General features: G+C 44.9%; 1 protein-coding gene and 1 long non-coding RNA gene across 4 annotated transcripts in view; one reads left to right on the top strand and one right to left on the bottom strand.

Moving 5' to 3' along the window:
* SHQ1 (SHQ1, H/ACA ribonucleoprotein assembly factor) overlaps positions 1-26,566 on the top strand; it is a 136,973-nt gene that overhangs the window by 86,092 nt on the left and 24,315 nt on the right. The gene's annotated exons all lie outside the window — the stretch shown is intronic.
* LOC128346332 (uncharacterized) lies at positions 12,827-24,769 on the bottom strand. 2 transcript variants are annotated; one of them, XR_008316906.1, is made up of 3 exons: positions 24,668-24,769; positions 19,427-19,508; positions 12,827-13,570 (listed from the first exon to the last, which is right to left on the bottom strand). It is a non-coding gene; the product is annotated as an uncharacterized LOC128346332 (long non-coding RNA). The 2 variants fall into 2 exon arrangements; XR_008316907.1 differs by lacking the exon at positions 12,827-13,570 and adding an exon at positions 17,634-18,626.

Raw genomic sequence — 26,566 nt, 5'->3', positions numbered from 1 at the left:
TTGCCTCATAAGAAAGATGTTCTAGGCCCCTGATGATCTTGATTGTCCTCTTCTGCACCTTTTCAAGTTTGACAATGTTCTTTTTTTAGATGTGGTGACCAGAACTGTATGCAGTATTCCAGGTGTGGCCGCACTATCGTCTTGTATAAGGGCATTATAATATTAGCAGTTTTATTTTCAATCCCCTTCCTAATGATCCCTAGCATGGAATTGGCCTTTTTCACAGCTGCCGCACATGAGTTGACACTTTCAATGAGCTGTGCACCACGACCTCAAGATCCCTCTCCTGGTCAGTTACTGACAGCTCAGATCCCATCAGCATATACTTGAAGTTGGGATTTTTTGCCCCAATGTGCATCACTTTACACTTGCCAACACTGAACCGCATTTGCCGTTTTTTGACACCCACTCCCCCAGTTTGGAGAGATCCTTTTGGAGTTCCTCACAATCTGTTTTGGATTTCACTACTCGAAAGAGTTTGGTATCATCTGCAAATTTGGCCACCTCGCTGCTTACCCCAACTTCTAGATCATTTATGAATAAATTAAAAAGCACCAGTCCCAGTACAGATCCCTGGTGGACCCCACTTCATACTTCCCTCCATTGTGAAAACTCTCCATTTATACCTACCCTCTGTTTCCTGTCAACCAGTTTTCAATCCACACATGTACATATCCCCTTATCCCATGACTGCTAAGTTTCCTCGGGAGTCTTTGATGAGGAACTTTGTTGAAAGCTTTTTGGAAGTCCAGGTATACTATGTCAACTGGATCACCTTGATCCACACATTTGTTCACTCTCCAAGAACTCCAAAAAGTTTGTGAGGCTAGTCAGCTGCTCTACTTTCTGTTCAGGGCTTCCTCTTTCCTGATTATTCTGTACTTCTTTTTCTCTTAACTATTTTCAATACCTTTCTCTCTGCAAATAAAAAACCAGATCTCTACCTTTCTCTACTTCTCTGTTACCTTTCCCTTTGCTCTCCTCACCCACCCCTTTTCTCCATGGAGCAGTCAGCCAGGCGTAGACAGATTCTGGTCCCAAAGGGAGAGCTCCACAGTGCTTTTTCCTCCTTGACCAAGGATTCATTTAGCCTCTTCCATGTGTCCAGCTGCTGCTCAAGGCTCAATGAGCATGGATCATGACCTAGATCAGTACTCAAAGGAGGAAGGGGAATCGTCTGATAACCAAAATACAGACTCCTTTTCTGCATCACAGTGATTATTCATTGCTAAAGACTTTCCCCTACTCATGACCAAGGCTATCTCCACTCTGGGATTGCAACCTCCACCTTCTGTTCCTAAAGGTGCATTGGTCTTACCTAAGCCCAAATTTGAAGACTTTAATATTTCTTTTCCAGAAAGTTTTCTGGATGCAGTTAAACAGGATTGACAGCTCCCCGCATCAAATAGGAAATGTACAGCAGTAGCAGGCAAATTTTATAATTTACAAGAAGAAAGTATGAGACTTTTCAAGGTTCCTCACAGTGATGCCTCTGTGGTAGCCCTCTTCTGTGATTCCATTTCCCCAAAGAATAGAGACAGCTCTCTCAGGGACCCCAGTGATAAACTGATTGAAGCTACTCCTAGAAGATCCCATGAAGCATCCTCCCTATCAATCCATTCCTCCACAGTTTCTTCCATATTGGCCGGGGAATCCATTTTATCACTAGATGATTTAATTAGCAATCCCCTGCCTAACCCCACTATCTCAAACAGACACTGTTTTTAAAAAGGTACAGGTCTTCATGGCTGATGTATCCCTAGATTCTGTCAGATCTGAAACTTGATAGAATCAGGTTCATATTGGAGTTTTTTGCCCCAATATGCATTGCTTTATACTTGCTAACATTGAAACACATTTGCCATTTTGTTGCCTAGTTTGGAAAGATCCTTTTGGAGGTCCTCACAATCTGTTTTGGATTTCACTATCCGAAATAGTTTGGTATCATCTTCAGATTTGGCCACCTCACTGCTTACCCCTACTTCTAGATTATTATTTTAATAATAATAATAATAATATTGATACACTGGAACATCTGCAAAAAATACAAGCTACCTGTAGCCAAACATTGGTGGGACCATAAAATTGAAAAAGTGGCGGAAAATGAAGATGTAAAAATATTATGGGACTTCCGACTACAAACAGACAAACATCTGCCACACAATACACCAGATATAACTGTAGCCGAGAAGAAAGAAAAACAAGTCAAAATAACCGACATAGCAATACCATGGGATTGCAGAATAGAAGAAAAAGAAATAGAAAAAATCACCAAATACAAAGATCTACAAATTGAAATTGAAAGGCTGTGGCAGAAAAATACCAAAATAATCCCAATGGTAATTGGCGCCCTGGGTGCAGTTCCAAAAGACCTTGAAGAGCACCTCAACACCATAGGGGTCACAGAAATCACCATCAGCCAATCACAAAAAGCAACTTTACTGGGAACAGCCTATATTTTGCGACAATATCTATAATAACCAACAGTATTGATGATAAAATTCCGCCATCCCAGGTCCTTGGGAAGGACTCGATGTCTGGATAAAACAAACCAGTCAATAACACCTGTCTGACTGTGTAAACAAGAAATAATAAAATTTATTTTAGCACTACTGTGTTATATCAACATCTGCTTTCCAACCGACCCTGCTTATTCTCAGAGTCTGACTAATCTTGATCCAGTAAATCCAGTTGTTGCCTGGTGCGCAAAATCCCAATTCATGCACACCAAGAGGAGAATGTCAAAGCTTTATTTGCCTCTGCAGAGTAAAGAAAATGTGGCTCTGGGAAATAAGTTTCCAAGGGAAAAAACAGAGCAGCCCAAAATGGAGTCTGCCCCAAGTTTATATACAAAATGGTTACAAGTTTCACACCTTCAGCAAATCAAATGTCAGGAAGACAGTCAATATCTATAATAACAATAACATTGACAATAAAATTCAGCCATCCTGGGTCCTTGGGAAGGACTCAATGTCTGAATAAAACAAACCCGTCAATAACACCTGTCTGACTGTGTAAACAAGAGATAATAATAATTAATTAATTAATACATTTATAAACTGCCCCATCCAGAGGCTCTGGGTGGTGTATAACAACTTTTAAAAGACATAAACACACAATTAAAAACATAGTGCTAAAAACAATATAAAAACAATTCAAAACCTTTTAAAACCAATTAAACTACTTTTAAAAACAGCACTTTACAAGCCTTGGAAGGCCAGGCCAAACAAATAATCAAATCAAATTTATTATTACGGTCCATGACCAAAAAAACAATGAATAAAAACAATAGAATACAATACAAATATACAACATCAAAAGAATAAATTACATAAAACTGAGTTTAAAGCATGGTAAGGTCATACACAGCTAAGTTTATCTCAACTCATTTTACATGCTGCAGCACAAAAGCTTGCAATACCAAACAAATAAGTTTTTAGGATTCTCTTAAAGCCCGACAGCGAAACTAAACTGTGGATATCTGCCAGGAGTGCATTCCATAGACCAGGAGCAGCTACAGAAAAGGCCCGGTTCTGAGTCGCCACCAGACGTACCAATAGTAACTGGAGACTGACCTCTCCAGATGACTTCAACAAGCAGTGGGGATCATACCGAAGAAGGCGCTCTCTAAGGTAACCCGGACCCAAACCGTTCAGAGCTTTAAAGGTAATAACCAGCTTTTTTTTATTTCGCCCAGAAACATATCAGCAGCCAGTGCAGCACTTTAAAGATAGGCATAATATGGTCTCTCCGGGCTACCCCTGAGACCAATTTGGCTGCCACATTTTGAACTAACTGAAGTTTCTGAACTACGTAAAAAGGCAGCTCCACATAGAGCACGTTGCAGTAGTCGAGCCCGGAGGTTGCTAGTTGATGCACCACTGTTTTGAGATCGGTCTCTTCAAGGAATGGATACAGCTGTCGAATCAACCGAAGATGATAGAAAGTGCTCCTGGCCATAGCCTTCACCTGAGATACCATGGTGAGGCCTGGATCTAAGAACACTTCCAAGCTGCGTACCTGTCCCTTCTGGGGAAGTGTAACCCCATCCAGCACAGGAAAATCTAACTCATCCCCTAAATTCCGATCCCCCACAATGAGCATCTCTGTTATGCTTTATTTATGCTTGCTTGTTTATGAACAGATTAAAGAGTACCGGTCCTAGTACAGATCCTTGGGGGACCCCACTTCTTGCTTTCCTCCATTGTGAAAACTGTCAACTTATTCCTGTTCTCTATTTTCTGTCCTTCGACCAGTTACCAATCCACACACAAACCTGTCCCCTTATCCCACAATTGCTATGTTTACTCAAGAGTCTTTGGTGAGTAATTTTGTCAAAAGGAAGTCCAAGTATAATATATCAACTGGATTATTTTTATCCACACATCTGATGGCACTCTCAAAGAACTCCAGAAGGTTGGTGAGTCAAAATTTACTTTGGCAGAAGCCATGTTGGTTCTTCTCCAGCAAGTCCTGTTCTTCTAAATGCTTAACAGTTTTATCCTTAGGAATGCTTTTGCCCGGAGCAGACATTAAGCTAACCGGCCTGTAAAACCAGTGTTACATTGGCTACTTTCCAGTCCTCTGATATAGAGCCTGATTGTAGGATAAGTTTATATATTTTTGCAAGGTCAGCAGTTTCACATTTGAGTTATTTACAGACTCTTGGGTGGATGTCATCTGGCCCTCATGATCTGTTAGTTTTTAATTTTTTTCAGATAGTATAGAATGTCATCTCTTATCAACTCTGACTCAGCTCTTGAGTTTCTGTCCCCAAGAAGCTTGGTTCAGGCACAGGTATACACTCAGTTTACTCTGCCCTTAAGACAGATGCAAAAAATTGTTTAGTGTCTCTGAAATCTCCATATCCTCCTTAGTAATCCCTTTCACTCCCTCATCATCTAATGGACGAATCACCTCTCTGGCAGGCTTCCTCCTTGGTCTGGAGGTCAATCGCAGGTCCTTGTACCATATTTTCCTTTAGGCCTTGAATTGTCACTCACAGAGCTTTTGTGAAGGATTCCAGTCGTCCAAGGGTTTCCAGCTTGTTAGATTCTATTCCTTCTTTAACATACAGTGGTATTCCAACCCCAGTTCGCTACTCCCTGCCCTTTCTGTAGAGTTTATATCCAGGAATAACAGTGTCGCACTGATTCTCACTGCTCCACCGTATTATGCTCACTATATCTATATTTTTATTAGCAACTAAGCACTCCAGCTCGCCTATCTCGGCTTGGAGGCTTCTGGCACTGGCATATAAGCACCTATGCACTGGCTCTCTTACCTGGTGTGTGCTCTTTCTTTTGGCTATTTGATCTCTTTAACCAGCTAGCACAGCCTTCTGTCTGCTCTTTATGTGTATCCCCTGTGCAAAAAGATATGGGCTCATCATTCACTGAAGGGGTCCCTTCTAAGGGAGCATTTCTCTCTTCCTCAGAATGATATCCTCCTTCCCCGAGACCTTCCTTTTCCCTGACAGCAGAGGACCCATCAGCCTGGAAGTGGGACTCTTCTATCACATTCCTGAAGGTCTCGCCCATGTGCCTCTCAGATTCTGAGCTTCTCCAGATCAGTCTCCTTGGCTTCGAGGGAACAAACATTTTTTCTTGAGAGCCAGGAGCTCCTTGCACTGAGCACACACCCATGACTGCCACCCATTTTTATTCCTTCAACACCAAAGTCAGATCAAATAAACAGCAATCCTGACTCCTCAGCCTAGAACATCAGGGAGAGGCTCAGACCCAGAAGCACCCCCAGACTGTGTACGTGTTCCTTCCGGGGGAGCATGATCCCATCCAGAACCGGCAGATCAAAATCGTCTCCCGAGTTCTGACCCCGCACAAGAAGTATCTCCGTCTTACCTGGATTCAGTCTCAGTTTGTTATCCCTCATCTAGCCTATCACCACATCCAAGCAGGCATTTAGGGAGGTTATGTCTTCTCCCAATGATGGAGAAGACATAATGTTTCTCTCATGGAGAAATAGATTTGGGTGTCATCAGGACACTCATAGCACCCTGCACCAAATCTCCTGATGATCTCTCCCAGAGGTTTCATGTCAATGTTAAACAACATCGGAGACAATATGGAACCCTGAGGGACACAATACAAAAGTTCAGATTTTGAAGAACAAGGGACACCATCTGTAACCTGCCCGAGAGGTAAGAGTGGAACCACTGCAAAGCAGTGCCTCCCACTCCCAACTCCCTCAGACACTCCAGAAGGATACTTTGATCAATAGTATCAAAAGCTACCAAGAGGTCCAAAAGGACCAACAGTGTCACACTTCCTCTGTCAATTCTCAATGGGAGATCATCCATCAGGCGGACCAAGGCAGTCTCCACCCCATAGCCTGCCCGAAAGCTAGTCTGAAATGGGTCAAGATAATCAGTTTCATCCAAGACTGACTGGAGCCGGGAGGCCACCACCCTCTCAGTTACCTTGCCCAGCCATGGAAGGTTGGAGTCAGGCCTGTAGTTGCTCAGCTCTGAGGGATCCAAGGTAGGCTTCTTCAGAAGTGGTCTAATAATTGTCTCCTTAAGATAAGGAGGCATCCTACCTTCCTTCAGAGACGCATTTATAATCTCTACCAGGCCTTCTACAACAACCCCCCTGCCAGATAGCATAAGCCATGTTGGGCAAGGGTCAAGAGAACAGGTGGTAGGCTGCACCATTCCAATCAGCTTGTCCACATCCTCAGGAGTCACACACGGGAACTGATCCAACCTAATCACATAAGAGGAGTCGCTGGACACCTCCACATCAGACACTGAAGTAATTGTGGAGACTGAGTCTAAGTTGGCCCGAATATGAGATAATTTTTCCACAAAGAATTCATTAAACACATCACAGTGGGTAATCAATGGTTCTTTGAATTCTGATTCAAGGGAGGAGGGGCACATACTAGCCCTCTCACAACCCTGAACAACTCCACTGGGTGTGAACTTGCGGATGCAATACGGGCAGAAAAGAATCGCTTCTTTGCCACATGTATTGCCTGAGCATAGGTCTTCAAATGAGCTCTATGTTGCAATCTGTTGGATTCAAGCTGAGTCTTTCTCCACTTCTACTCCAGTTGTCTCCCTTGCCGCTTCACCCCCCTTAGTTCTTCTGTATACCAAAGGGCCAGTTTGGAAGCGGGTCAGAGAGGATGCTTAGGAGCTATCATGTCTACTGCCCTGGTGCGTTTGCTGTTCCAATTCTCCACCAGAGGAGAATTGTAAAGGGGAATCCTCACCTGATTCCCCTATACAAGCATACCCCTTGAACTGGTTAGGCTCAGTTCGACCGTCAAACCCAACTGTGGCCCAGTTCTACTCTACTCAAACCAGTTCTCAGTTCAAATTCAAACCAGCTTGCTGTTCAAATTCTAACTAAACTCTTGAATTGGTTCTGTGCACACCCCTATTCAGAAGCAGTATGCCTCGGAATACTAGCTGTAGGGTAGCAGCAGCAGGAGGGGGTATACACCTTCATCTCTTGTTTGTGAGTTTCCCCAGGGCGTAGCTAGCCCGCCAGTGGCCCGTGTGTGGCCGCAGCGGGTGCCCCGATAGCCCCACCCCCTGCTTCTGACATCAGACGCAGGGGATAGCCACGCCCCCACGTCTGACGTCAGACGGGGGGCGTGGTCTGGCTCCTGAACGGAGCCTTGAGGCTCCGTTCGGGAGAAGCAGCTTAACTGCTGAAGGGGCCATGCGGCCCTTCAGCAGTTAAACAAAGGCTGGTGCTGCGTTTGCAGCACAGCTCAGGAGCGGCTCTTCCCTGCAGGGAAGAGCCGCTTCTGGGCTGCGTTGCGAACACAGCACCAGTCTTAGCTCCTGAAGGGGCCAGGCGGCCCCTTCAGGAGCTAGTTAGGCTGGCGCTGCATTCACAGCACCAGCCAGGAGCAACTCTTCCCTGCCTTTGCAGGGAAGAGCCACTCCTGGCTGGCGCTGCGAACGCAGCGCCAGCCTTTGTTTAGCTCTCGAAGGGGCTGCGCAGCCCCCGCTCAGGAGCTAAACTCCCGCCCCAGCGTCTGATGTTAGACGCGGGGGTTGTGTCAGGGCTGCTAATGGCGGCTCCTGATTGGGTACGGCTCGGGTTCTTTGAACCCGTTCGCCCAATTATAGCTACGCCCCTGAGTTTCCCAGAGGCATCTCGTTAGCTACTGTGGGGAACGGATGCTGGACTAGATGGGCTTGGCATGATAGAGCAGGTCTGCTTTTATGTTAACCTGGCCTTTTCCTAAGTCCATCCCTATTCCAAACTCTAACCATTAGTTGGACCGCTGTAGATTCTGTTTTCTCTCATGACTGCAGATGTAATGGTGCCCTTTTCCCCTCTGTTTGCCTTGACAATAATTTAGTGTTACATCTTACTGATGCTAAGATTTGTTATAGGGTTGCAAATATTGAATAAGAAAGAACTTGGTTAGCATCATGTATGTTTAGCATCTGTGCATGTGTAATGCTAACATATGGTTACGGTAAGCAAAGGAGTGGAGAGGGGAAGTTGCTCTGCAGAGGGAGAAAGCAGAAACATGCATTCTCTGTTTTACAAGGAGCCAGTGTTAGATCAGCACTGGAGTACAGAGTCTGGCAACACCATTTCTTGACCAGATTTGGACTCTTGTTTTCATGCCTATCAGGTTTAGAAGACAAGAAATGCATGCATAAAATTGCATCCTTTCAGTGTAAATGATTTGGAAAGACATGCTTGCATACTATCTCTTACTTGCATCCACTAACATAGCTTTAAAATCTGCTCTCCACAGATAAATATGATCTTAAAGCAGAAAACTCCCACAGTGTAATCACTCTGAGTGTGAGTACCAAAGGGCAGTCTTCTTACTTCTTTTAAATAATCTTCAGAGTATGCCCTTGGTGATGCTTCTGATTATGTCATTTCCACAGCTATCCCAGAGTGTCAATCTGGCTTTGAGTGAAAAATATGCTTTGGAAATAGTTGTGCAATCCATGAAGGCTTCAGTTTTATCCTGTGATGACTTTGCAATAGAGCTCAGCCCTTCATGACCCAAAGGCTCAATTATTGTAATTCCCTCTTAGGACAGCTTACAAGCATAGCATCTCTGTCACTGGCATCAATTTGAGAATGCAGCAGCACATCTGCTTACGCCTTGGAGCAGACATGCTGTGTTAAGCTCAGCCTTTATTTATTCCTTATTTATTCCTTGGGTGGCCTATAGCTATGGATCGAGTAGTCTTCTAAAGTCCCTGACTGATAGATGCCATTGTTACTTTTCTCATCTTTCTGAAAGTTGTCCTGAGGTGTGTCCATTCCTGTTCCATTGGTCTTATTAGAATTCTCAGTGCTTAGGTGGCTTTTGTGATGGGACTTGAATTTGTCCAGGCTATATGAAAGCCGGTGTGGGGTAGTGGCTAGAGAGTAAGACTTGGACTAGGTTCAGATACCTGTTCAGTCAGTGACATTGGGCTTATCTATCTCTCGGCCTAACCCACCCTCACTGAATGGGTCCATACGACATGGACCCAACCATGTCATATGGACACAAATGGGAAAGGCTGAGAAGTGAGATCATTTGGGGTCGTGTTTTAGAGGAGGGGTGGGATTAAAATGTAGTCCATGTTGCCATCAGATACTGAGCATAACTCTGAAGCATGGAATCATCTCGAGAAAAGCATGTCATGCTTTTCAAGACTACCATGATTCTAGCCTTCATAGTGTTGTAAGGTGGGAAGGGGAAGAAGACATTAGTAAATGTAAGCAGTGTCTACTCAGAGCTATGGTGGGTATTTGATTTATTTGTTTTATATACTGCCTTTCTTCTAAAAGTTAGAATTTGAAGTAGTGGTAATCGTTTATTGCTCCTGTTTGAGCAGATCACAGAACTAGTAAGGAACACACACCCAGAATGAAAGAATATTGGCTGCTTAACCTTACTACATCTATTTCAAATATCTATATACTGCCTTTTTCAAGACAAAAGCATTTTTTTAAAAATATATGTATGCTCAAAAGAATAAAGACAATGTAATTATACAACAAATTCAGCAGACAAAAAAAATTCAAAATAGCTATTCCCCTCATCAAATTGACTTCCAAAAGCCATCCAAATAGGTGAGACTTGCAGCTCTCTTGGAAGTTCATAAGAGAGAAACTAGTCCAGATCTTTGCTGTAATACTAGTAAAAACAGTGTGCCTAACTATTATTTTATTTACATACTGATAACGAACTAGGCCTGATCAGATCTTAACGTCTGTCTGTCTGTCAATGGTGTGAAGCTTGTACAGTGAGAAGCAGTCTCCAAAATACGTTAAGCTCAGCCCATACAGGCCTTTAAAGTACCTTGAATTGTGCCTGGAAGATAATAGGCAGTTAGTTCAGTTGCTGAAAAACTCTGTTCTCATCTCCCTTTGTTCATCAGGAATTGGGCTGTAGCATTCTGTGGCTTCCAAATTGCCTTCCAGGGCAGCCCCACGTTACACTTATTACATATATTACCTACAGACCCGCCTCTCCCATCCAGTTACATCCTGTCCAGTCAGATTTGGTCAGGTCCCCGATCTGATCAGGTCCCCTTTGTCGGTCTCTGATTTCCGAGAGGTTTGGGGAGCTAGAACCCGTGAAAGGGCTTTCTCGGTTGCCGCTCCACTTCTCTGGAATTCTCTTCCCCTGCAGATTCGTTTAGCTCCTTCTTTGTCGATTTTTAAATCTTTATTGAAGACTTTTCTTTTTTGCCAGGCTTTTACCCTGTAGTTTATCTATCCCCACCCCCCACTGTTAGTTATTTTAGCTTTATTTAGAATGTAATTTTAATACTGTCTTATTTTGCATGTTTTTGTACATCGCCCAGAGTCTTCAGAGTGGGTGATATATCACACGTTTCAAATAAATAAATAAATATATATATATATATTGTAAATCAACATTTGAGGTTACAGGAGCACTGATAAATGTGGTGAGATCCCTCTGTTCTAGAAACGATCAGAGCCTATGCAAAAGATGCAGCTGTTTAAAGCTACTGCTGGCCAATGCAGAAAGCTGAGAACTCCTAGCCTCCAAACTTCCTCTGATAAAATGGATAGAATGAATACCACTCCATCCAAAGTGGGCATAAGAGTTCACTTGAGCATTATGGCTACCTACCATATCTTGTCTTGTCTTATCTGTGTTCAGCTTTAGTTATGAAAGTTCAGATACCATTTAGAAGCATTTACTAAGACAGAAGGAAACTCTTCAGCAGTCTTGGGAGCTATTCCAGATGATAACCCACATCTTTATCAGTGTTTTCTCTAAGGCATGCTCATGTGTGCACGCTCACAAGTTTTTTGATGTCTGCTCAGTTAATTTTAGATCCCACTCAAGTTGAATCAGGAATGCCCCACTCTGAGCGCGCGCGCACACACACACACACACACACACACACACACACACACACACACACACAAACTGCCTTGATACTGCCACCCAGAACAAAATTCATTCCTCACACAGATGGAAACATTTAGAACACTGATCTTTATTTTATTTACAATCCCCTTTTCTTACATGATGGACTTCAAGGTGGTTTAATAGAGTTCCCTAGGCAGTCTCCCATTCGGGCACTGGCAAGACCCAAACTGCTTCGCTTCAACAGTGTTGCCCTATTGTGTGCCTTCTTACCATGTCCTGGGATAATTTTTAGCTCTGTAATTTGGATACTGAAAGTGTAATATTCCAGTTTGTCTACATTTCGGTAAAACCTTCACCCTTCCTTTCCCCTTCCTTAGTGTTTCACTTACTATCATCTTTAAGCACCATGCTTCTAAAAGTACAATATATATCATGCCTCCACACCCTCAACTTGTCACCATAATAACCTTATAAAGCAACAATCACACCAAAGGGCAGTTCTGTCAGTTACAGAGGCTGTGTAATACAGCATACAGACTTAGAGTAGCAATCGGCTTTGCCCTGCGGGCTAGAATGAGTGACAGTCAGGAGTAGAGGTTGCCAGAAATTTACCTTTATATATGTTTTAGCAGCCCTGTAAAACATGCCTTTTTAAACAGGGGATTTAAGCTCTTTTCACAGCTGCTCACTCACATTTACTTTGATGTTCCCTCTCCTCCTTCTCCCCCACCCCCATTCATTCCATCATCACCCCCCACCCCCCTGCAGATTCTGTTCCTTGAGGCTGTGTCTGAATGATGCACCTTGCCATCAGGTGCATCAGAGGAGACAGAAGAAAGTCTCTTCTCTCTCTCTCTCTTTGGGTTCCTGCTTTGATTTCTCTGAAGCTGCGGGGCAGGAGGCAGTTTGCTATCAGCTTGCGGGGGGTGGGGTCAGTGATTCGTTTCATCTCTTTTCAGACAGCACTTCTCCACTATTTCCTCCTGTTTTGACTACAGGGAGGACACGTAGCCTGTGTAGCTGTTACCTTTTTAAACAGGTGCCGCATGCAGCTGTGATCAAAGAGGGGAAGCTGCTCGTCATGCAAATAGCATCTTTCTGTTCTGTTCTTGGCCTTGTCACTAGCTGACACCCTTTGGCAGTGATTCTACATCAGCCACAACTGGGGTGAGCAGAAACAAGGAAGAGGAAGGGCAAGTGTTTTTCTCATGCTTTCTTTGATGTTATAGTGAGATGATGATGATCTAGAGTTTGTGGGGTCTCGTACTGCCACCATTAGGTGTTCTCCAGGGATTTCTTGTCTCAGTGAGAATTTCTCTACCTCAAACTGATGCCTGAGGTAGCCACTAATGCAATATGTCCAATGGAAGACAGAGGAAAGACCACTTGAGGTGGTGCCATTGTATAGGAGAGGAAAAATTTCTGCTTTCTGCCAGGAATGTTCAAAATCCTGCTGATCAAAGTGCACATAATCTGTGTAGCATGAGCACAAGTACAGTTTGTTTATTTGTTAGATTTATACCCTGCTCTTTCCGACAGGTTCAAAGCAATTAAAAAATAATAATAATCCAGTCCCAAAGGGGCTCGCAACCCTTTTATATTAAAAAATAATAATAAAGCGGGAGATGTTGTTAGACGGGAGGGGCCACATGACGGTTGGACCTCCAGGCTGATGGACTGGCCTTGCTGCTTGCCTCCACTTGCTGCATTATTCACACATTACGTTTAACACACATACAGTAGTAAACTTGTCATCTGTGTTTTGCATGTGAGGGAGTCTGTACTGATGTTCACTTTTTAAAAGAACACATGTACAGTAATTCACACACAAACATATACACATACGCACACAGAGCATACATAGTCTCACCCTTTCCTTGTTGCCTACTGTGGAAATGGTGACAGTAGCAGGCAGAGGAGTACAGCTGCAGTTTAAACACTGATTCACCCTTGCAAGAAAGCCATCGTGGTTCTATCTCATCAGCTGACACATGAATGCAGTCCCTATCTTGTGTCTGGGGACCATTTTGCATGTATTTCTATAAAGTTTCTGAATCCAGTATTACTCGTAGCTAAACTTCTGTTTTGAAAGGAACTTGCATAAGAACAGAGTTGATAAGTCTATTCCTTCTGTAAAATCACAGTAGGCATGATGGGTGGTTCCTTGTCCAAATACAATTAGAGCTTAGTACCATGCAGTTTCTTCCTCTTGAACACCCTTTTAAAAGAAAATAGGAGCCAACTGATTAGTAGAGTTAGGCTAGGCAGTACTGAATCTGATCTAGTACTATCATAAGACACACATGTGATGAACATGCCCCTGAAATTCAGGAGCTTTGGAAAGATGGAAAACAAACTTGGCAAGTGAATGTCTTGTGCCTCATGAAGATACTGAAGATTATACACAGCCAAAATTAAGGACCAGCAGATGTACACACACAATTGGGTCTGTTGCAGAATGTGGGAGGGAGATTTCTGCGGCCTACACAGTTCTTCAGATTCCCCCCACCCCGCGCCTGTTCCCTTTACAGGGAATCGGAAGGGTCCGAGTTGGGGCTTGCTGTCCTCACACTACTTATGCCTTCAGTTAGATGGAAAACTATTCAGAAAACTAAATTTAACTGTGCAACGAGTGCTAATAACTGTATCTTAATTGCAACAGTTGGTTCTTCTTTGTGTACTGAATGAGTCATTCATCTGTTTCATTATTAATATTCTTTTTCTGCTACACTGTTGGAGCATAAGACTTGCTTTTTTTGGCACAAGCCAGAGGTCCATTTAGTCTAGCACTCTGCCTCCAACAATGGCCAGCCAGTTGCCAGGAAACTGTGTGGCTGTGGAGTGCTTTGATAGGCTGCCAGCCTTTGGACCCCTTTGACTCTCTTTTTGGCAATATCAAGCAGTTTCCAAAGCACAAGTAATGGCTTACCCCTCCCCATGGACGAAACACTAGTGTAGTGTATAGTGTAGTGTAGTGTAGTGTATAGTATAGTTTATTTTTATAGTTGAATATTCTGTGTCATTTTCTCACCCCGGTACTCTTCATAATGACTGTAGCTGTAGAATATTAATTGTCAGTGGTTATATTCCTTTAGCAGCTCTTATGTTTGCTTTGCTTGAAGTGAACTTCTGAAGTTCTGTCAACTGAGATAACCAAGAAAGGGATGATGATCAGTCCCTAAGCAAGTTTCATTGCCATTGTTTGAGGAAGTTAGCTGTATTTGGAAGGACAACAGTGGAGTAAAGCAAAGAGAAAATACATAGTACACCTTTTGGGTTAATGACCACTATCAGCTTTTTACAGCAATGAGTTTGACAAAAGCCCAAAGCAGGGACAAGAGCATCATGATCTTGCCAGCAGTAGTTTCAGGCAAGTGGTCTGACCTGCCAAGAAACTGACATTAAAAGGAGGCTAATGCAGATCACACTGCTTCCTTTCTCTATCACCTGCGGGCGTGGCTTTGTCACCTTCAAAACAATTGGTTTTGGAGCTGAGAAACCTCTTAAAGAAACTTCCTAGCAATATTGCGGAGAAAATGGGGGTGGGCGGGGGGGGTGCCAAATGGTAACACTGGCAACAAATTGCTTTCTGGCTCTGTCAACCAATCAAGCTTGATAACAATCTCCAGTTAACACTTACTCATGAAAGCCTTAAGTCTGGAACAGGAAAGACAAGAGAGGCACATCCACACACTCCATTGGAGCACTCTTCTCTCTTCAGGCTTGCCTGTCCTAAGTCCTTCCCACAGTCCAGCACCATGGCAGGAGCCAAGCAGATCTTCAGGTGGATGGGCATTGCACTGCCAGTAGTTATTGTTGCTCTACCTTAGCTTAATCCCTTCACTGCCAAAGGCAGGGAGGTCATAAACCAAAGACCAAAATAGATGAAAGTGGCAGCTTGTACATTTTCTTATCCATAATGTCTCTTACCCCATGTCCCGATGTGTTAGGTTTTCCTTCTGCTGCTCAAAATCATTGGCAGCCACCAACAGGGCCTGAGTGAAATGTTGTGACTTCAGGCCACTGTTAAGTTCTATTAGATGTTACAGAGGAAAGGGTTGGGGTAAATATGTAGCTGCTATTTTCACCAGCAGCCACTATGCTTAGTATAAAGTCTAGTATGACGCTTCAAACAAACATTGGCTGCTGTCAATTGCATGGGTATGACTTTACGAGGTCCTGAGTCCGCTTGGAAAATAGTACATGCATTTGATAAGCTGCCATTCTAGCTAATAATAATATTTATGTCCCTAGGATCTTTTCCCTAAGAGTGCCGTGTGATTCCTTGAATGTCTGCTCTCTTTCTTCCTTCTCGTGTGTGTGTGTGTGTGTGTGTGTGTGTGTGTGTGTGAGAGTGAGAGAGAGAGAGAGAGAGCATCTAGTGCACAAGAGAATGTGATGCTCAGTCTCTACATCTTTGTTTTACCTTAGGGTAAATTCACAAGGTAAAATATTAATATAATGCCTGCAGATATAACTTGGGCTATCTGTGCTTGTGAAATTGCTATCATCAGTTATAATCTGGCAGGGTACTTTGTCTCTTAGGTGTTTTGGTTGTTTCACAGTGGAGGCCAAGCAGAGAGGTGATAAAAGCAGATCATAATTTGGCTGTGACTTAAACTAAATGTGTGAACTCACCTATAGTTACATTTCAGGAGGTTTGAAATGTTTCCCTTGACTAATGATGGGGTTTGTTGCGACAGTCAAGACGTAATGCTTTAGGTACAACACATCTCTAAAAAAAGATAAAAGGCTGCGTTGTGAGAGGCATAGTGTCCAGATCACAATAAGTCATTGTTCCACTCTATTCTGCACTGGTCAGATCTCACTTGAAATACTGTGTCTAGTTCTGGGCATCACAAGAAGAGAACTGATGAACTGGAAGGGGTTCGAGGGAAGGTGATAAATATTGGAATAGGTGGAATCACGAAATAGTGTCTTGTGAGGAAGAACTAAAGGAGCTGGGTCTGTTTAGCCTGGAGAAGAGAAGACTAATGGAAAATATGATAGCCGTCTTAAAATAATCGGAAGGGGTAGCCACACAAAAAAGGAGTGGACTTGTTCCCAACGGCAGAACCAGAAATTATAATGTGTTGAAATTATAAGGAAGCAGATTCAGGCTAGATATTAGGAGGAATTCTCTACCTCTGAGAGCTGTTGGGCAGTGGAGCAGTCTGCCTCATTCATTGCTGGTCTGTCTTGTGCTAGAGGCTTTTAGAGAGAGGCATGGTCGGAGATGCTTTGCATTTTCCTGCACTGAGCCAGGAGGGTCAAACTAGAAGATCTCCAGATTCTTTTCCTTCTCTTTGGTTCTTCGAGTACCAATCTAGGGGCCTACATACTTTTGATCCCTTGCTAGGCATGAGTTTATGAGTTAGCCAAGGAGCCTAAAAAATGGACAGTGTTGTATAGCTTAGATGCTGCCTTGGCATAGAATCCATTGCATTTTGCAGACATTTGAGAACCACAATTTCCTTTCTCTTTCCCATATTAGTAAATTATGAATATTTGAACATCTGGGCATAGTTCCATGTGTTCATTGGTTGGAGCAAGGCACAGCTTTATGTCCTTCCCAATGCCTGCTCCTGGTCCCTGGCCACCTCCCCTTATAACGCGCTGTGTGTGTTTGTGTGTGTGTGTTTGCATACATCCATGTTTGCCTCAAGTGTCCTCTTTTGCATCTTCCTTCCTTCTGTTTTTATCACTGTCTTCTTATTCCACTAGCCCAAGAAAGGCCCCAAACTTGAAGAACCACAGTCAGAATAAATGCCACCTATTTACTTATACTCAGTATGGGAATTTTTTAGGTTCAGCCACAGCTTTAGGTTCTCTGGTTTTATTGCTTTTTCCCTTCAGTACCTCTTGTGTACAGTGTGGAATGGGCTGTGTCATTGTTTTGACAGCTGATAACCACCAGAGGAGGTTGTACAGCTACTATATTGCTTGTTATCCTGCCCTGTTGAAGAACTTCTGTTTGCCCTGAGATGCGTTAGCAGTTTAACTCTAGCTTCCCATGTGCAAGTCATGCCATTTGCCATGATTTGCCTTACCCCTGATTTCCCATTTGTCTATTGATAAGGATGATGCCTGTTTTTAAAGTAACGTCTTCCAGAAGAAACAGCCATTAACTGTGCCATTTTTAAAAAGCACACTTAAAAACAATTTGCTGCTATGCTTGCCCTTGCAAATTTGTTTCCATAGAAAGGAATGCTTGTTGGAGTGGAGATCTCTTCTATTTGGCTTTGATTTCATTCACAAAAGTGTGAGGAAGTGAATAGGACTGTTTGACAATATATTGTTTGTCTGATGTCAAATACTTGGAACAGGGTGTCACTTGAGTTGCAGCCTCTTCAGTGCTCTGGAGCTGAGCAAGCCTCTCAATGAGCCTCTCTGCACCAGGAGACCTCTCCAGGGACTGGCCTTGATGTGTGAGGCTGGGGGCGGTGTGGGTGAGTCACTAACCACTTGTTCCTCTTCAGTGGCGCTTGACAGGTGTTTTAGGAAGCTCTGTGGCCAAACTGCCCTGCCACACTGGAGATGGAAAATGGATCCCGACAGCCAGGCTCATTGAACAGCCTGCAGCATTTGATGTGAGCTCTGCTCAGTTCTTGCTTTCAGCTGTGGCTCGATTAAAATTGCTGCACCCTGCGCCTAAATAGAAATGTCAAGCATGCTTTTGTTTTGGCTTCCTGTCTCCCACAGGAAAGGTGGTGGTGCTTTTTGAATGCAGCTGTTGTGCTTCAGTGCAGAAGATTGTGGTGATCAAAGTGAAGCTTTTTTTTTTGTTTTCCCATGGGCTTTGGACTTTCAGAGAAGAGAAAGAGAGAGCACCAGTCTACTTGTACATGACACAGTGGTGGAAACATCATTTTATGTTTTTCCTGTGCATGCATTCACCATGTTGGCATCATTCTGAGCCTTTCAAAGGAAATGATGAGAGAAAAATGCAATTAAATAAAGCCTGTGAAGGTGGTTAGATTTGGAGAATTTAGCAAGATCCCTCTCGCCTGCTCCGACACCGGTTCCATCCTCCCCGCCTTCAACGCCGACGGCTCCGGGACCCAGCTCTGCTCTGTCGCTACACACGCCGCTGCTTACGACGTCCAGTCATGTCACTCCTCGATATCGATCCCCACCTCCAACCTTCGATATCGAAGGGGATCCTCAAGACAACGAAATAGGCCTGCATCCATCTACGACTCAGTCGCTCTTGTCGCTTTTGGACTCCACAGCGAGCACGCCTTCACAGGCCACGTTTAGAGGCTTCCCAGCATCTGAAGAGGAACCTCGATCGACTTCAGCTCCTCCTGCACACCCGGGTTCTACACTCTCTGCAGCCCAGTTGCAAAGCCCTCTACCCTGGCACACCTGTGGATTCACCCATACGCCCCCACCACATGTACCTGGTTCGGGTCCAGCAGTCTCAACTAGTTCCCAAGCTTCCTTACCAACTGGAACCTGGGAACCACGGTCATCTCTACCTGCGACATTAATTTTACGCACCATATCTGCATCCACTAGCACTCCCTCGATAGCGACCAGACACTCATCAACACAGACGTCTACAGTTGTTACTTCTTACTCCTGTGTGCAGACACAGCCGCCATTGACCCGTGCCATGGCAACTCAGACGACATCCCTGCCGTCACCTCCCACACCTTCAGAGTGATCCCATGGAACAGCGCCAACTTCCCCGGCAGCCTCGCCTTCCGAACACTACGGCTCATCAGACTTTGAGTTGGACCCCGAAGGAGAGGAGACCATCATTGAACCCCCCACGGATGTGGCACCAACGGTGTACGTGTCACCCAATGAAGAAATGAAAGCGTACCACCGTCAAGTTCGTGCCATGGCAGACGCCTTAGGTCTAGATCTTCGCTCTGCACTAACCACTATAGATGACCCCGTCTACAACTTTATGTTAAAATCTCAATCGACGGCCCCAGTGGCCCTACCGATGCTGCCTGTAATCACGAGGGCGGCCAAATGTGCTTGGGAAGTGCTACATACTTCCACCCCCACCTCTAAGAGACTGGAAAGCCTATATCGGATAATGGAGAAGGATAACACGTACCTTTTGAAGCATCCGGCACCCAACTCCCTTGTAATTGATTGTGCCTCTGTGTCTGAATCTGGAAAGCGTCACGTCGTTCCTCCTGAAAGGGAAGGAAGGAAATTAGACCTCTTAGGCCGCAAAATCTATTCGACTGCGTGCCTCTCAATCAAGGTGGCTAATTACGCAGCATGCACCGCTAAATATACTCACAGCCTTTGGGAAGGATTGCTTCCTGAACTGGACAACCTATCACCAGAAGAATTCAAGGTTGCCTTTCGGAAAATCCTGGAACGCTCGGGAGATCTCACCAGGCAACAACTCAGTATCGTAGTGAAACCACGGATGCCACAATGGAACTGCTTAAAAAATTGAAATTCACGGCGAAGACCTTCACGGCACAATCTTCTACATCCACGTATACATCCAGGTATCGTTCTACATATAATAAACAACGTCCTCCCTTCAGACAACAAGACCGTAGGGACTTCCGCAAGTCCTACCAACAGACGAGCTTACCAGAACAAATTCAAGCAAAATCAGTCTCAACGACCCAAGGGTTCAGAGACCCAGAAGCGTCTTTGAGACACAAGTCCGTCCACTGTCACTTCTCCACTCCCCATCCCTGCCGTCGGGGGAATTGACATCTCAACCAATGGGTCTCTACACCAACCCCTTGCTGGCTCAATCCTCCGTCAAGCTGGCAAGCCATGCCCTCGCATGGCAACATATAACATCAGACCGTTGGGTCTTGAAGATTGTTTCTTCAGGATATGCCATCAAATTCAGGACAATTCCACGATTCACGGGGATAACATCCACTCCTCCGTCCGATGCTCTACGGAAGGAGGTCGAGGAGCTACTGGAGAAGGGGGCAATTGCCCAGGTGCGGTGGGCAGACAGACAGGATGGATTCTACTCCCGTTATTTTCAAATCCCCAAGCGGGACGGGGGCATCCGTCCGATCATGGATCTGCGCAACCTGAACAAGTTTGTCCAGGTCAAGAGGTTCAGAATGATGGCGTTGCAACAAATCCTCCCGCTCCTCCAAGGGGAGCGATGGCTGGCAACGCTGGATCTAAAAGACGCCTGTTTCCATATAAACATTCGATCTCCACATCGGAAATTCCTTCGCTTCACAGTCGGCCACCAAGTATACCAGTACAATGTATTACCCTTCGGTCTTTCCACCGCCCCAAGGGTCTTTACGAAGTGTATGGCTCCAGTGATTGCATACCTGCGAACGCAAGGCATCACGGTCTACCCTTACCTGGACGACTGGCTCCTGGCCTCAAAGGATCAAGACGAGTTACGTTCACAGATCCGTTATGTTCTGTCGGTCCTCCGCGACCTAGGCATCCAAGTCAATTGGGAAAAGTCACGCCTAGAACCTATGAGAGTGGCAAGCTACATAGGAGCAGTATTGGACACGATACGCCAAAGAGCATTCTTACCAGGAGAGAGGTACGACCTGATCAAAGGCATGATAACGCTATTTCAAGACCACCCAGTTCAACCTGCACGCTCCATCCAGCGCTTACTGGGTCTTATGGCCTCGTGCAATGCGGTGATTCATTATGCCCGTCTAAAGATGAGGAAGCTTCAGCTCTGGTTTCTCTCAGTTTTTCACCCTGCAAGACACAACCAAGAGAAACGCCTGCTGATCCCTACTCCCATTCTTCAATCCCTCACCCGGTGGACAGAACGCAGAAACTTTCTGGAAGGAGTACCTTTCCAGCCTCCTACCCCGACCATCTGGCTCACGACAGACGCCTCCCTTCTAGGGTGGGGCGCACATTGTGCGGACCGGCAAGCCTAGGGCAAATGGTCCCTCAACCAGAGTCAACTCCATATAAACTTTTTGGAATTACTGGCAGTTTTTCTTGCATTACAATCCTTCCTACCACTGTTGGAGGGCAAATGCGTTCGGATACAATTAGACAACACAACAGCGCAAGCCTACGTAAACCGCCAAGGCGGGACAGTCTCCAGGAGCTTGTGTGCTCTAGCTCTCCAGATATGGCACTGGTGCATCCGCCACAAGATTTACCATCTCGCAGCCCACATCAAGGGCCTAGAGAACACCTTAGCGGACAATCTCAGTCAAATATTTCTGAACGACACTCACCACGAGTGGGAAATCAATCCGAGATACATCAATCCGCAGTTCCGCAAGTGGATTCATCCTTCAATAGACTTGTTCGCGACATCAGCGAACAAGAAGTGCGCCCGCTTCTGTTCCAGGGCGGGCCATGACCCCCTATCATTGGGAGATGCCTTTCAGCTCAACTGGACGTCGGAAACATCCTATATGTTCCCGCCTCAACCCCTGATTCCCAGGGTCGTAGCTCGACTCCTGGCGCACCCGACGCCTTGCATCCTGGTAACGCCATGGTGGCCGAGGCAACCATGGTTTCCACAGGTACGCAGACTGTCCAAGAATCTCTTCCATCGCTTCCCACCTGAAGTTGATGTTCTCTCACAAGACGGCGGCCTCGTGCTCCACCCAGATGTTCTCACTCTCCGTCTGACCGCCTGGCGGATAAACTTTTAGATCATATACTACTGAACCAAAGGAAATTGTCGACCAGACGGAATTATAGCAGCAAGTGGCTTCGATTTAAGGCCTATGCCAAGTCCCAAGGTTTTCTGCCAAGGCATGCCTCCGTTCGTCAGGTACTCCTCTATTTGTCCACTCTAAAATCACAGGGATTGGCGAATGTCTCTCTTAAGGTCCACCTGGCTGCCCTGTCATCCATTCACCCGGGCTGCGACGGTGTCACTCTCTTCTCACACCCCCTCAGCAAAGCCTTCCTGAAGGGCCTCTCCAATGTCTATCCGCCGATAAGACTGCCAGTGGAACCTTGGAGTCTATCTTTGGTCCTCTCTTCTCTGACGCTAAAGCCTTTCGAACCTCTGGCCACGACGTCTCTGAAACTGCTATCCTTTAAAACGGCGTTCCTGGTTGCGATAACGACAGCACGTTGGGTGAGTGAACTCACGGCATTGAGAGTCGACTCTCCGTACACACAATTTCATGAAGACAAAGTGCGTATGCGGCTGGATCCTACCTTTCTGCCAAAAACAGTATCGGACTTTCACCTAAATCAGGACATTATTCTACCTACCTTCTTTAGAAACCCACAATCGGCTTTGGAACAGTCCATGCACTCCCTGGACGTTCGTAGAGCGCTTCTGTTCTATATGGCGCGTACCAAAGACTTTAGGGCCACCACACGTCTCTTTGTATCGTATGGCGGTGCAACCAAAGGCACCCCAATCTCTCACCAACGATTGTCTAGGTGCTTGGTCCAACTCATCTTACTCACATATGAGATGCAGCATAAAACACCTCCTAAATCCATCACAGCCCATTCCACACGGGCTTACGGTTCATCAGCTGCGCACCTCTCGGGGATTGGCTTCCTGGACATATGTAAAGCAGCTACCTGGTCATCCAATCTCTCATTTGTCAAACATTACGCCATAGACTTGCGCTCTGCTGCAGAGGCTAGTTTCGGGAGGAGTGTTCTTAAACGGGTACTGCAATAGCACTACTGCACCCCCCTCCTTGGGGAGCTTGCTAAACACCCATTCTTATGGCTGTCGACGGATCTCGATCCAGATAAACAGGTTGCTCACCTGTAACATGATCTGGTAGAGATCCGTCAACATTCATAAGACCCTCTCATCCTTCCCCTCTGTAGTAGTGGTGCTCCTCTGTGTGCGTGATGCTTACTATACTTACCGTATCTGTTCGTCTCCACTCATGATGTCTATCTGCGATGATCGTCCTCTTCGGCAGTCGTCCAAAGAACTGAGGAACATGGCTCCCAGCCCTGCTCTTAAATAGCACGCGCTGCGTGTGGGCGGGGCTTGGACGCCTCGACAAGCTGAGGCATGGCTACCGCGGGGATTCCTGCGCAGGCGCAGAACCCATTCTTATGGATGTCGACGGATCTCTACCAGATCATAAGTTACAGGTGAGCAACCTGTTTTTTTTGAGATCATTCTCTTCAAGGAATGGATGCAGCTGTTGAATCTATCACAGCTGTATATCTCTAGGTGGTGTACAAAATTTAAAACACAATATAAAATAATAAAAAGTTAAAATTTTAATAAATACATTAAAAACAGTCTGATAAAAACAAACAGTTTAAAATTGATATCCGTTAAAAGCCTGCAGAAACACGTGTGTCCTAAGGGTCTTCCTAAAAACAAACAGAGGAGGAGATGCTCTTATTTCAGCAGGGAGCATATACGAAAGCCCCTAGGCAGCCACAGAGAAGGCCCGGTCCCAAGTCGCCACCAAATGAGCCGGAAGCAACCGTAACTGGACCTCTCCAGAAGACCATAATAGGTGACAGGGATCATGATAAAGAGGGTGCTCTTGTATTTACCTGGACCCAAGCCATTGAGGGCTTTATATGTGTAACGAATGGAGACTTAGCGAATGGCGGATTTAAGCCCAGCCTTTGTCTCAGAGCAAGTCCACGTGGGGAAAAGAAAATTGCTGATTCATTTCCTCCATGTGTGCTCAACAAAGACTGTCCCTCTGGTATCGCTGCCACCATGCCCACTTTTTAACAGGTTTTAATCCTTCCCTGATGTGGGCGAAATTCCAGGAAAACCTTTTCTTTTATCAAATGGAAAAATACAAAAACATCCCACATGTATCCTACGTGTGAGGAGAAAAACTTGGTAGTGTGCTGCTGAGCAATCAAACTTGAGGCATGTTTGCACCAGAGTAAGACTCCTTTCCAGCTCCCCCTTTCCTGAGTTGAAAATCCACTCAAAGAGGCTGGTTAAAATTGTAAAGGACCAAAAAGAAAAATAACCTTTCTTCAAAATACTATAGACTGTTTCAGTCTGAGGCTCACTCATTCTCAGCTTCAGTTACAAATTAAAAAAGAAAAAAGAAACACTCAGTACTTTCAAGAATAATTCAAAAGAGCACTCCAGTTGATAGTTGGAGTGGTACACTTTAAAATCTTGGTTACCCAGTTGCAAAGATAATTCAAAAAGCACCCCCAGTTTGTAAGGAACCTTTAAAAGCACCTTTAAAGGTTACAGAGACTTTCGCAGTGCCCTGGATGGTTAAAAAGGGCACAAGTCCAACATTCTTATGTTATAGATAAAACACAATAGACCATTGTGAGGATCTGCAAAGCACTATAAGAAATCTGATGCCAGCTACCTACGCACAGTTCCCTCACTAAACCCTTCTCCAAAGCCAAGCCCTGGCTTCTTCCCTGAACTCACCAAAACCATGGTAGAGACTTCAGGCCCCTGCAGAGTTCCTGGTTGCTGCCATGGCTTGGCCAGCCAACCTGTGGCTTCCCCTGCCTGACTCCAACTGCCACAACAAAGAACCCCTTCACTTCCTGCCGCCAGGCCCTCTAAGTCCCGGTCACCGTGTGCTGAGTGGCTGATCCCTAGAGGTCACTGCCTGACTGACAGGACAGGGTTCCCATCCAGTTCACTCTTTATGGTAAGGGAGGGACCAATAGCTACACTATGTAATAACCAACACTTTGTATTTTGTCTAAAAACATAGCAGCAACTAGTGCAGTTCATTTAAAATCTGTGTTATATGGTCCCTTCATGTTGTCCCAGAGACCAGTCTGGCTGCCACATTCTGTACCAATTGTAGTTTCCTACGTAGAGTGCATTACAGTAGTCAAGCCTAGAGGTTACCAGCATATGCACTACTGTTTTAAGGTCATTTATTTTGAGAAATAGACATAGCCAACGTATCAGCCAAAGCTGCCTTTGTATATAGTCTGGAAACTACAATAGTTACAGCAGCCAAACTGGTCTCTGGGACAACTTGAAGGGACCATATAACACAGATTTTAAAAGAACTGCACTGGCTGTCAATATGTTTCCAGGCGTAATACAAAGTGTTAGTTGTTACCTATAAAGCTCTCAATGGCTTGGGTAATAACTCAAGCTATTACTCAGTGACTTGGGTAATAATGGCACTCCTGGCCACTCCCTCAAACTGAGAAACCAGAGAGAGTTTTGGATCCAGGAGTACTCCCAAGCTGCATACCTGATCTTTCAGGGGGAGTGTATTGCCTCCAGAAGAGGCAGATCTAAACCATATTTCAGGTTCCGACCCCCCACAGTAAGTACCTCCGTCTTATTTAGATTCGGCCTCAGTTTGTTATCCCTCATCCAGCTCATTACTGCTTCCAGAAAGACATTTAGGGAAGTTGTGCCATTTCCTGATGAAGTTGACATGGAGAAATAGGTGTGGGTGTCGTCAGCATATTGGTAACACCCTGCACCAAACCTCCTGATGATCTCTCCCAGTGGTTTCATGTAGATATTAAAGAGCATTCAAAACAGTATGGAGCCTTGTGGAATGCCATACTTTAATTGTCACTTTGCAGAGCAACAGTCTCCAAGCGACACCATCTGGGATCTGCCAGAGAGGTAGGAATAGAACCACTGTAAAACAGAACCACCCAATCCCACCCTCCTCAGGAAACCCAGAAGGATACCATGGTTGATGGTATCAAAAACTGCAGAGAGATCCAAAAGGATCAGCAGAGTCACTCTGTCGGTTGATAGCCAGTTGGAGATCATCCATCAGGCCGACCAAGGCAGTCTCATCCCATAGCCCACTCAAAAGCTGGCTTGAAATGGGTCTAGATAATCACTATCATCCAAAACTGTTAGTTGCTGAGAGGCCACCACCCGCTCAATCATCTTGCCCAACCATGGAAGTTTAGAAACAGGTGTATTAGTAGAAAGTAAGTATGTACATATATACCCCTTTAACATCAACCTCTGCTAACTGAGCAGAGTGGCACTTTTTAAAGTGGTGGGTGATTCTTTTGCATTTAGCAGTGGAGAGTAACTGTCCCTATCCAGCCTTAGCACAGCACCCCTCCTAGTAGTTGTTGCTGGTAGTTCCTTATGTTTATTTTTAGATTGTGATCCCTTGCGGGCAGGGAACCTGATTTATTTATTTATTCTGTGTAAACTGCTTTGAGTACATTTGAAGAGCAGTATATAAATATTTGTAGAGTAGTAGTATGTACTACTTTACATACTACTATGTAAAGTAGTATGTACTTTACATACTATGTACATTGTATGTAAAGTACATAGTATGTACTTTACATACTATGTATTTTTACATAGTTCGTT

This window comes from Hemicordylus capensis, chromosome 2, assembly GCF_027244095.1.
Source record: "Hemicordylus capensis ecotype Gifberg chromosome 2, rHemCap1.1.pri, whole genome shotgun sequence".
In the NCBI taxonomy this organism is placed as follows: domain Eukaryota; kingdom Metazoa; phylum Chordata; class Lepidosauria; order Squamata; family Cordylidae; genus Hemicordylus; species Hemicordylus capensis.
Note: the sequence above shows the minus strand (reverse complement) of the source record. Positions and strands in the feature narration are given on the sequence as shown.